Source organism: Anas acuta, chromosome Z (assembly GCF_963932015.1).
Source record: "Anas acuta chromosome Z, bAnaAcu1.1, whole genome shotgun sequence".
NCBI classification, from domain to species: Eukaryota; Metazoa; Chordata; class Aves; order Anseriformes; family Anatidae; genus Anas; species Anas acuta.
The window spans coordinates 7,766,674-7,779,333 of NC_089017.1; the positions used below are offsets into that span (position 1 = coordinate 7,766,674).

The following is a 12,660-nucleotide window of genomic DNA, read 5'->3' on the forward strand; positions in this document are numbered from 1 at the left end:
ACAACCTATTCTCCTCAATGCTTTTTGTTTGGCTTTGTTCTTTTGAGTTGGAACTTCTGTAACTGCACGTTCATTATCACCTAAATGTGGAAGGCTTTGTAAGGCTGTGAGTCACAGGTAGAGGAAAACCTTTCCCTCCAATCTAGAATTAAAAATTTATCTCTGAATGGCAAGATTTATATGTGCTATGATGCATGTCTCAATGTATTATACAGATGGTTTGCCTAATTCTTCTTGGAGAGTCCCTTAGAAGTCTAGACATATCTAAGAATTAGATTCTATTAGAACAGCTTGCATATGTAGATTCTCTTTGACTTTATAGTTGTTTGTTCTAAGTTGGTATCCCAGGGCTGATAGAACATAACCTTTTAACCTTTTCTTTTTTCTTATACCTTGTCTTCTGTATGTGTATCCTTTACAGTCCCGTTGAATACTGAGAGAGAGAGAGACTTAATAAAATCCTACTTCTCTGAAATGAATGTGAGTTTAACCATAGGCTTCAGTAGGGCCAGCATTTCATGCAGGATATTCAACAACCACGAGGGGGCAAAATGTAAACTATGAGTTGGTATTGTGTCATCTTTAATTGAGCCATCAAATAGAAAGGGTTAGATCCCTGAAAACATCCAAAGTGGTATTCAGCTCCAAATTATGAACCTAAACTGCTGTCTACCTGTGGTTTTGCTTACATGTGATCTAAATCTCCAAGTTCTCATTATAGATACTGGAAATCCAATAAATATTATCAGTGGAATATTCATCAGTGGAATATAAAGAGCTATCCAGCTTATTCTGAGCTTATAAACAGACACTTATACAGAGACACCTAATTTCATTCGTCTCTTCTCTGTTTCTTGTTTTTAATTTTTTTTTTTTCATTGTAATGACTCTTGACTGGAAGTTTCGTAAAGAAATAGTTCTGAAAATTTAATTATATTAATGAGAGAAGATCAAACAAACATATTCTTGAGATTTTTGTTGCTTGTACTATCTTCAAATGCTCAGCTTTTAGGTCTCAATTATTTTGTTGTTGGTTGTGTAGATCTTTTAGCTAAATGTAAATGGTACAGTGAGCATGCTGTATCTAAGAGCTGATATTTTTATATTCTTCACTGTGGAGTGTTAAAAAAATAAAATAAAATAAAATAAAATAAAATAAAATAAAATAAAATAAAATAAAATAAAATAAAATAAAATAAAATAAAATAAAATAAAATAATCAGTGGATCTGCTCCTCCTGTACTAAAAATGGAACGTATTAAGGCACAAGACATGTACCACAAATGTTGTCTGAATCTCAGCACTGTGTCCCTCTAATAAAGAGGAAAATGGTATGTTGAATTAAATGAATTTTCCTATTGTTGTTAAGCTTGACAAAATGTTGTTCAGCTTCATGAGGTCCTTTCTCATTGTTGTGATAACAAATACCTGGAGTGTTTTTTGTTGTTGTTGTTTGTTTTTCTCTTTGGTCATCTGCAGTGTCATCACAAAGACATCTCGTCACTTGTTTATAACAAACAAACAATATACCAAACACCTAATTATTCTGCATAAAGCCTTTCTCACCTTTTCCTGTGGAGAGCTGGTGAACTTATGTTAACTCTTAACCAAAATGAAATTCATAAAGTGACTCTTTGTCATATATATATATCACTTTAAAGTGACTAGAAAATTCATGCTGTTTTGTTTTTTGTTTTTTTTTTTTTAATCCAAAATTTGTGGAAAGCAAATTTCTCCAAACTATGGTTTACTGTATTTGCTTTGATTTATTACTTTCTGGTGCAAATCACTCAGGGAAGAGATTGTCCCCTTGTATTTGACACTGGTGAGACTGCACTGTGAATACTGTGTTCAGTTTTGGGTCCTCACTACAAGAAGGATATTGAGTTGCTTGAGCAAAGAAAAGCAATGAAGCTGGTGAAGGGACAAGTAAACAAAACTTATGAGGACCAACTGAAGGAATTTGGATTGTTTATTCTGAAGAAGAGAAGGCTGAGGGTGACTTCAATGCTCTGCAATTTTCTGAAAGGAGTTTGCACTGAGGAGGGTGTTATTCTCTTCTGTCAGGTGTTGAGGACACTAAGAAACGGCCTCAAGTTGCACTAGGGAGGTTTAGTTTAGACATTGGGAAAAATTTCTTTGTGGAAAGAGTGGTTAAACATTAGAACTTGCTGCTCAGAAAAGTGCTGGAGTCCAACCCCCACCATCCACTGAGTGAGTATTGGGTATTTAAGAGACATGTGGATGTCGCACTGAGGGACATTGCTTAGTGATGGGACTTGGTGGGTCAGGATTATGGTTCAACTTGATGATCTTGAAGTTCTTTTCCAACCTAGATGATTCTATGATTCTATGAATTGCTAAGCTTATTCATGTAAATAAAAAGTTCTTGGTAGTGTATTGTAAATTGTAACTGTTAAGTATTTTTATATTTTGTTGTTCTGAAAAATACTAATTTCTCAGAGGAACATTGGCCAGGTTCCTGGAAAAAGATGATTATTTCGTTTCTCCTGTTGTCAACATCATAGATATTTCTGGACTGTCAGGACCCATTCCTTCATCTCATAGTTTGGTGGATAATTTTGTACAGGCTGATGACTTTTTTTTTTGTAAGAACTGAAGTTTGAAAGTATAATCCATTGATCCTTAACAAATATCTAAATGAAACAGGTGATCTATTGACTAAATTTTATGCTTGTGCTTTATTTTCTTAGGCTTTCCCTTATATTGATGTAGTGAAAAATGAGGAACCTTTAATAAAAGATGAAAATGAAGTCTTGAAATACACAGATGAAGGAATAATTTCACTGGCAACTCTACTCAAAGTGTTTCGTGATGGAGCAAGTACAGATGAAGATAATCATAGATTTAGTAGCTTGGAGAAGGAAGGCAGATATGATAAGGTAGTCTGACAATCCAAAGGAGGTTTTGTACCTTACATTGTATGTTACAGAAATACCTGCTGTAGTCCTTCCCCTGTTTTTTTTTTTTGTTTGTTTGTTTGTTTGTTTGTTTAACACTTACTCAACAGATTGAACAGTTATTATTTTTTCTTTAAGCATTTCATAAAAATATACAAAGAACTAGGCACTGAAGATCTGACACCTATTCCAGTTGAACTCCTTTTGAAACATCCTTTCATTCAAGACTTGATCAACAGGTATCAAGAGTACAAGCTTATTGTAAGTATTGCTTTCAGGGACCACAAACTTTGTAAGTGTGCATATCGATATTTGCATTATCCCAGAAACATTGTTTATTTAGATACTGTCAATTTGAAGTGTAGATGAAATATACATCATAGAAGATTGTAGATTAGATCAGTTGTTTCATTGTTAATGAAAGCATCCATCAAAGAGTGCACTGCTTTCTGACTGATTTTTTATACCTGTCTAGCTGGCCTATAGCTGCCTCCAAGTTTTCTACTGCCTTGTCACAGGTGGCAATGCATTTCCCTGTAAGGAGTGAAGTACACAGTATTTATCATATTGGTCATACTCCTTATTAGTAAAAGACAAGATATATGAATAAAATAATCTATTTGTTGAAGTTTAGGCTGAAAATTTATTTGTTATAGTAGGAAAAGATACAAAAGGAAAACTTAAAACAATGACCACTCAATTAAAGATTATAGCTATTAGTCGTATCTATTCTGGCTACTTTAATCATATAATCATATAATCACAGAATGCTTTGAGTTGGAAGGGACCTTAAAGACTGTATACTTCCAACTGCTGTGCTATGGGTAGGGATACCATCCACTAGACCAGGTTGTTCAAAGCCCCATGCAATGTATGTCTCAGCAAATTTGGGAAGATAGACATCATGGAATGACAGGTTATTCCTCCCTCCCCTTCCCCTTGCCATCTTTCCTGATCCCTTTTATTTAATCATGTACTGCATTTCCTAATTCAAACATTTTTTCCATCTTCTCTGAGTTTCTTGTAGACCACAGCATTTCTTAAATGAGCTCTTTTTTATATAGATGATCTATCTCAATAAGTATTCTTAACACACATTCAACATACTGCAAGTTCCCCATGAAGAGCAAGTGTGATGCAACTAAAAGTAACACTTAACTATGCTGTGAAAAGAGTAATGCCATATGTATATATTCCATTATTTACAAGGAAGGGTACTGTTTTTGAAAACCTTTTCTCACAAACTAATAGCTGAATATCAAGAGCAGAATGTTTGTTCTTAATCAAAATTTCCAGCTCCACTTTAAAAAGAAAGTATTTTATACAGCTTGAAGAGTAGTTTGCAGTATACATTTAAAATGCATATTCTGTACTTAGAATGACAGGATGATATTCCATAACTGCACCAGTAAATATTGACTGCTGTTTTATGCATGAAATCAACTAACTTTCAAATTCCGATTAAGCAGGGGAGAGCTAAGACTAGAAGTTCTTGCTGAACTTTACAACAAATTATTATATTCACCAGCAAACATGCATAGAGAACCAGTAGCCATTGTTTTATGTAGAACAGGTCAGAAATCTATGCCCTTCAGGAATGACATTCCTCTGACAATTCATAGAAGCATATTTGGTGAACAGGTAAACTTTTTTCTTCCTAAAGAAAGAATTCCAAAATAAGTAAACAATATTTTTAACATCAATTATTTGTTCAGAAATTCTCCAGAGACTATAAAAATCTCTATAAAAATGAAATCCAACCACAGTGCTGTTATTTTGAGATCTTTTACAAGATAAATATAGCAAGGTAGGGTGTGGTTTTTAAGGTTAAAATGTTTCTACTGCTGCAGTCACAAACAGTGGAAAATGAAATGTTTTGCTGAAAACCATAAATGAAATATTTAGCTTACAACTTGTAAAATCTGTGTTAGGGCACCATATTCCTTTGGTCTCTTGATGGACTATTCAGTTCTAACCAGTAGTATCTCTGATAAAGAATATCTGCTGGTGAGATATATAGATGTCTTCCGAAGGGAGTTTGTTTTTTCAGTTCATATACCAGTAAGCTGGCAACAACCTGCATGATGATAACCTTTCTGTTAGCCACAGTACAAATGCCAATAAGTGAATAAACTTGGAAATTCTATTATTTTGTCATGTGGTCTTTTTCATCCTGATTTCTGGTCCTGAATAGAACTTGCAAGTGGTTTTCCATAATTGACTTTTTTTTTTTTCACTTATCAGATGAAATTTGTTTCTTAGGTATAGCCAGACCAATCCTATATGTTTATGTAGACACTTCATTACATTCTGAATGATATCATTTTAAATACATTCAATAGTAACAGAGAATATTTTTCTAGCTGGAAAAAACAAGCAAATTTGCTTTTTCTACTCTATGGGTTGGTCTAAAAATAAAAATTAAGGTCATTTTCAGGGCTGTTATTATTTCATGTTAAAAATGTCATACTTCTTCCATCCTGCTACTATCACAGATACAATTACCCAGAACAATAATGCATTTTAGTAACTCTGTGTTTTGATTGTGATAAATTTAAATGGTCTGCATTGTATTTTATTTCTACAATTCTTAATACATTCATTAATCTATCATTTTGAGTGAACTACATTCTTACATTTAGTGAGGATATCAAGGTAGCTTAATAATTACCATTCAGTTAAAACCATTATGCATTTGATAATGTTATGTTAAATTTTTTATCCTGCTTTCAAATCCTGAGTGGTATGGTTGCCACTACTTAATTCCTTTAAAAATAATAATAATAATTTTGAAGGCTGGGATACCACATTGTATTTTGATATATCTATTTTTTGAATACTTTCTGTATAGGTCCATGCATCAGGCTTGTTCCTTCTAAAGTAATTATCATATTATTACGTCTTTTATTGTTGATTTAGTTAATTATTTCAGTATCATTACCAAGTATTGAACTCGGTATCATTCATTTAAATTGAAGTTCTACTGGGTTAGGATTTCTAATAATGTATAGTAAATATATCTATCAAAATATTTATTGGTAAGTTGAGCAAATATTACAAAAACTGCTTATACTCACAGCAGCCATTTAATATTGCAGAACTCAACAAGCATTCAGAACTCCACATGTCATTTAGCAGAGTAAAAATGCATTCTCTCTCAGGAAGAGTTCATGAAGATTCTATTCAGTAAGGTTTAAGAGGCAGACCGTATAGTTCATAGTCAATACTTAATGGTTTGGAGGAAAGAGCATTGCTGAATCACTGTCTACTTGTAGGCAGTAGCTGTAATACTTATGAAACTTGAGAAGACTTTTTCATGTGGTGTTTTAAATGTCCTAGTGTGCAAGAGAAGGAAAATTAAACTCAGTGTTTAAATACCTGGTCTAAATGAGAGACATATGTTACATTTCTCTTGACCATGTATTCCATATCCCATTAAAAAAAAAAAAGAAAAAAAAAAAAAAGAAAAAAAAGTGCAAATATACAAGAAAAATAACATGTTTCTTACATTAAAAATGATAAAAATGTTGTTAATATAACAGAAACATTATGTCTGCTCCTTTAAATACAGACATACTAAATCTATGGGGGGACTATTTTACCCATGTTTTGAGGTTATTTAGTTTTGCTTTCCTTTGTAAAACTGGTAGCTACATAAATTAAATCTGTCTTGCGGAAACCTTCTTTCATATGCTTAACACATTCTTAAATGCTGTTCTATCACTCTCTCTTTTTCATCCAATTACAATTTGTGATCATATCATTCTTACTTTTAGACTGATATTTAACATATATTTCTGTGGCATTGCTAGAGCATAAAATTTCCACTTCCCACACACAAGAACACAATGACAGTATTGGAAGTGACTGTGTATCTCATTTGCTCCATGATGATGAGCAGTAGCTTTCTCAAACTTATTTTTTACGAGAACACATACTTAAATTTAAAACTCTCATAATTCACATTCTATCATGTCAGAAGCACTACAGTTTACTGAGATCCTCATCTGCTTTGTGTGGTAGTGATAAGTACTGATAATGAGCTTACTGAAGGTTCCATTTGCTAACATTTACTTTTGTCGAACCGGAATTGAAACTTCATTTCTGACTCAATGTACTGAAGTAGGCCTCCTTACACTGAAGTATTTCTTAAAGTCAAGGTAACTGTTAGCACTACCTTCCAAAACTAAGGACTGGTAAAATTAATCTTTTAACCCAGTTCTGTATTCACTGAAATGCTGCTCATACATTGCAAGTAATATGAGGCATTATTCAATACAAGCAGTTTATGCTTTTGAAAAAAAAAAAAAAAAAAGCTCCATCTTCAAAATAGGCACCAAATGCATACTGGAGTATGTATTTGAATCTAAACTCATTTATTTCATAAAAAATCTGAATATTCACTTACTGTTTATTTTTATAACACAGTTTGTGTTATAAAAGATGCAGAACTGAAAAAAAAAAAAAAGCAAAAAAAAAAAAAAAGCATATGTCTATAATGTCTAAAAGGGGGTATGTATTATTCCAACTGTTGTAGTCACTCATTTTCTCTTATTTCCTTGATGTGTTAAGTTCAGTCTGAAACGTGAAGACACAAGAAAAGAAACTTCTGAAAAATTTGTCTCTGTATGCTCTTAATGATGTTTGCTGGTTTAAACAACAATTTTAAACAAGAATTTTAATGACTTAAATGATATGGTTAAGGAGACGCTTAAGGTTTCTGCTTACTTTGAGAACTGTGTTTTAATACACCATAGTTTCACAAAACCATGGAAAGCAATGAGGTTGTATGGATAACATGAGAACACCATCTCAGTGATAAGAATGAGACATCAGTAACTTCTAGAATTTGCCATGAATACTGTTCTTTCTGCAATTGCCACTATATAGTTATGTTTTCATCAGTGTGCTCAACATAGTGCTAAAGCTGAATGACAGTGCCGTTTTAAGTGTTCTTTTGGGAAACATCTTATGTAACCCAGTGCAAGTGTAATTTATAGTAATGTATCACCATTGAAGTTAATTTTTCATCAGACACTTCTAGTGACTAGTCAGAAAGCTCATACCATGGAAAGACAGACTTTATTATTACAAGTTTTGAGATGATCAAGTTGCTATGTGAAATGACCTTTTTTTTTTTTTTTAACTTTTCATTTTCTTTTTCATAGGATATTAAAATCTTTCTCCAGAGAGCTGAACAAGCACAGTCAATTGATGAGAAAACCACAACATACAAAGATATCAATGCATGAAAAATTGTGGTTCGTGAAAGCATATATTTTGTTATGCATGTAAGAAATGGGTGCTAGATCTCCACTCCTCCCTTCCACGGGAAAGATTTATTCATTTAACGTTGAATGAAACAGATTTTGTAGTAATTTTACATTTATTTGTTACTTTAAACTAACAATAATAATAATAATTTAAAAGCAACATACAAAACCAGAGAAAGAATATTATTAGTTCATTTTAAACAGTCTGGTGGAATTTCTGAATAAACGAAAGCTGGTTTCTGAACTTGAATAGAGCCGTTTGTGTTCATTAATAGGTGGTAGAAGAATAGAGTAAATCAAGGTTTTTTAAACAACTTAAGACATCTGGTCAAATTTTGTTAATGTTTATTAAGATATTTATTAAGATATTAAATAAATTTGTTTTTATTTTTTTTTAATGATGCAGTTCATAGCTAATAAAATAAGTAAATGAAAACATGGTCAGTATAAGGTCAGTATAAGCTACCAAAACAACATGATATACATGAAAAAGTAGTGCTTGTTAATAGCAGAGATGATGAATCTTTGTTATCCAACCTTTGTTTTCCTAACTTTCCATCACAGCCAAGCTTTGTTGCCACCCACTAAAACTCCACAGGCTCTTTGTGCAGTGCAGCACCACATGTAGCCCAAGGGGCTGGGTGGCATAGGCTGCTGCCTCCTCCCCCCCAGCCCAGTAACCTCTCCTCCCACCTTGTTGCAGAAGCGGTAAAGTAGGGGCTGTACCATTTGTGGTTCCACTGCTAATTCTGCACATAAGTTTGCTAGTCACTGTAATTTATTTTGGGGATCCACATAATTGTTTTCAGTAATCGGTCATAATTCATTTTTGAATCAGCATAGTGTGGTAAGGGGCACTGCATAGACCAGCCACAAATTGCAGGTCTCCTTGTATGATAGGTGCTTGTCTAAAAATGTGTATGGCACTTGATGACACCTATCAGCTGCTGCATTATTTGGCAGATTAAACAGTGTTGGTGAAACTCTCCTTATTTACTTCTGAAGTTGTTGTTTCTTTTTCTACATCCACTGTGACTTTTTTGGCTCTCCTGGAGGTTGTTCTGGAGTTTCTTTCATAGAAATGTGCTTTTTAACAGGAATTTTTTGTTTCCTTGCAGTTTTATTCAACCTTTTCATTCTCTTGTTCCTAATGATGGCAATAAATAAGATATTGGGAACTGTATATTTTCACAAAACTTTTTCATATAAATCTTAGAATACTTTTTGTTTCTATTTAGTTCCTCTGGAGTTCAACACTGAAATGTCTAATATCTCCTTGGCTTTCAATAGTACCCATTCTTCTGATCTACGGTTTCAAGTTGTTGGAAGACTGGACATGGCAAGAATGTATTTGTAATTATCAAAGCTCAATATAACTTCCAATTTGCAATTTGACAACTGCCCAAGCTGTTAGCAAACCTTGTGCACTCTATAATGTGTTACTAGCTTAGAAACATAATTAATAAGTAAATACTTCCAAGACATCTGCCTACTCATACCTGAACACTGCTCTGTCATTCTGGGGTATTTTTTCTGCATTTTGGCAGTACCCTGGTAACAATCACACAAAGCATTTAAAGCTTCCTTTCTCTGGTTTGATTCAGCAAAGCACTCAAACATATGGTGCTCTCTAAGAATACAAATAGTCCCATTGAAGTCAGCTAGCTCATAGGGAACCACAAACCTTTGTTGAGAAGTGCTCCCTGCACAGAATATTTTTACATTTTTAATGTATCTTTTTAACTTTTTAGTCAAGTTTGCTTGACACAGTATAGCACTCGCACGACATTTTCTGATGTTCCTAACGAGGATTTTAAATTGCCTGCTTGAGCTATAAAACAATTATGTATCAAAAAAAGGAATAGCAGCATGCAAAACAGAAAGGCTGGCATAGTTATAGCCAGTCAATACCTAGCAGACCAAGATGTACAATAAATTCTTTTTATCTGTAATGATTAAAATTATAAATATTTTGTGAGATTTTTAAAACTTCTTGGTGTCAATAATGGCAGGCTCATTTCTTAGTTGATTTCAGAAAGTCAAATACTGAAAGGAAAGTTGGTAGACTAGCACAGCAGATCAAAGCATTTATACATGATATACAAATTCAAAATAGAACCCAATAAGCTTATCACTTCAGGCAAATAATGTTGTGTCTCTGCAGTCTACATGTTTTGTGCTAACCACACCGGCACATTGTAGCTAAGTACTATCTTAGAAACAGATATAACCCTGTTGTGCCCCCGCAAACCATGCTAAAACCTCAACATCCTCGTTTTACTTATGACAACAGACTATACGATGCATACAAATTAATCTGCTTTGTTACCAGAATAATTTCTTCTTACAGCACGTACAACTCAGTCAAAATTTCATTGTATTTCATCCCCTATATTCTTGAGACATTGCATATGTATACTTATGCAAGACTAAGTCTTTTTCTTACTACAAGGATATTAAAAATTACAGCGCAGTTCTCTTTTGGAAACTTTATATTTTTTTCTTTTTTTTTTTTTCCATGTTTAGTTTCTTTAGTAAAAGCCACCTTTAATCACTAGGTGTTGAATTCTAACTTTACATACTGACCTTCTCTGTGGGAAATTAGAAAGGTATTCTCAGAAAGGTTCTCCTATGATCTGTAAACCCCAATGAGGTAAAAGGGAACTTCAGCTACTGAAAATCGTAAATCGCTGTTTTAGGTAGGATTCTTAAATTCTTGCTCCTTTTTCATGCAGTATATGTTTTATCAATGTCCTGGAATCAAACAAAATCATTACTGATAAAGTTTGAGAATAAGCATAAATTCTGAATTTACGCTGAATAATAAAAAGTGAGATGGATTGTACGGTGAATTATGAAATAGTACATGTGAAAGACAGTACTTATTTCTATATCCCAAGGCAAAGGCATAATTTAAAAAGCAAAGAACATATGTCCTGACAACACCAAGTAATTTTTTTATAATTGTTATAACTTGATTATAATTGAGTTTCACGGTGGATATCTAATAGACTTTGATTCCCTGTGTAATGCTGGGGCCCAGAGAACAAAATAGGTCCAGTATTTAGGAATGGGGAAAGCTGAGTAGCGATGCATTCAGATTTAGCAGTGGAGTTATAGTCATATCTTGCTCAGTTTGGTATCTAAGCTTCAAGCAGGATGTTGAAAACTGGAAAGTGTTCAGAGAATAACCACGAGAATAATGGGAAATCATGTTTTGTACAAGAAAATTCAAGGAACTTGTTCTTTTTACTTCATCAAATGAAAAGTTAAGGGGTGGTTGTGTCAGATTTCCATTTACAAGGATCCATATAAAAAGTTTTTTTTTTTTTCCAGTAGACATAGATATAGCAAGACTCAATGGCTGGAACTTTAAGGCTTCAAAATAACGCAGAGATTTTTAGCAGGGAAGAGGATCAAGTGTTGAAAAAAAGGTAATGTAAAAATTTCTCATCACAGGGTCATAAAATGAAGATGAATAACGCTTCTGCTTTTAAATCCAGTTTGTGATGGAAGCTGAGATGAAATATCTGCATTTTTGATATTAAAACACACACACACCAAAAACAAACAAACAACAACAACAACAAAACTTGAAACCTAGTTCAGCTTTCAGTTAACCATTTTCAATGCATTGGGTCCTTTTTTTTTTCAAAGTTTGCTGTAACTTACTATTTTATTTCCTGTACCACTTGCGTTCAGTTATTCTTTTGTATGCTGCATAGAAAAAGCCTTGGATAGTCTACCTTAGAAAGCATGCAAGAGAGTTTATATTAACAATACTCTTATTATGATTAAAACAACTTGTAGTCCATTCCTGCAAAAATGTCCTTGCAAAATAAATAAATAAATAAATAATAATTAAACAAAACAAAACAAAACAAAACAAAACAAAACAAAACACAGAAAATACTGCTGAGTTAAGAAGTCTCTTAACACTTACTGACTGGCATAAAATTTCTCTGCATAAATATGACTCAGAATTTTATTCTGTGAAGAATCCAGGTTGTGACCGATTCCCTATATAAAAAGAACCACTCCGGGCACATCTCTCAGGAAGCAGACTGGCACAGGAAGATTCAAAACACTTTACAATTAACCAGAACATTTTCTAAGGCAGTATTTTTCTCACTTCAGAGTGTGGCTATGTGATGTCACATTGTCACCATGCTAGCAAGAAAAGTTCCTCAATCTGCTCTGTGGTCCATACCTCAAAATTTCCACTGAGCATGAGGTTCAGCCATAGTTTCTTTTTACATTCTTTACAAGTGAAGCAAGACATTTTTTGAAAAGCTTATTAGCTATGCTGAGTTTTCTTAATGCATAAAGACTGCCAAAGAGAAGTTCTCTAAACCATTCAAAAGACACAGAATGGCGGATACAATCCAAAAATCAAGCATACTTCACAAGCTTGCATGCAATATTGTAGCTATAATTATGAAATTAAAGAAACAGCAATCAAAAAA

At 33.3% G+C, this 12,660-nt stretch overlaps 1 long non-coding RNA gene across 1 annotated transcript; it reads right to left on the reverse strand.

Moving 5' to 3' along the window:
- Nucleotides 1–8,985: 8,985 nt before the first annotated feature.
- Nucleotides 8,986–12,269, reverse strand: LOC137847830 (uncharacterized). Its single transcript, XR_011091091.1, has 3 exons — nucleotides 12,138–12,269; nucleotides 10,781–10,948; nucleotides 8,986–9,341 (listed from the first exon to the last, which is right to left on the reverse strand). It is a non-coding gene; the product is annotated as an uncharacterized lncRNA (long non-coding RNA).
- Between the last annotated feature and the right edge of the window lie 391 nt (nucleotides 12,270–12,660).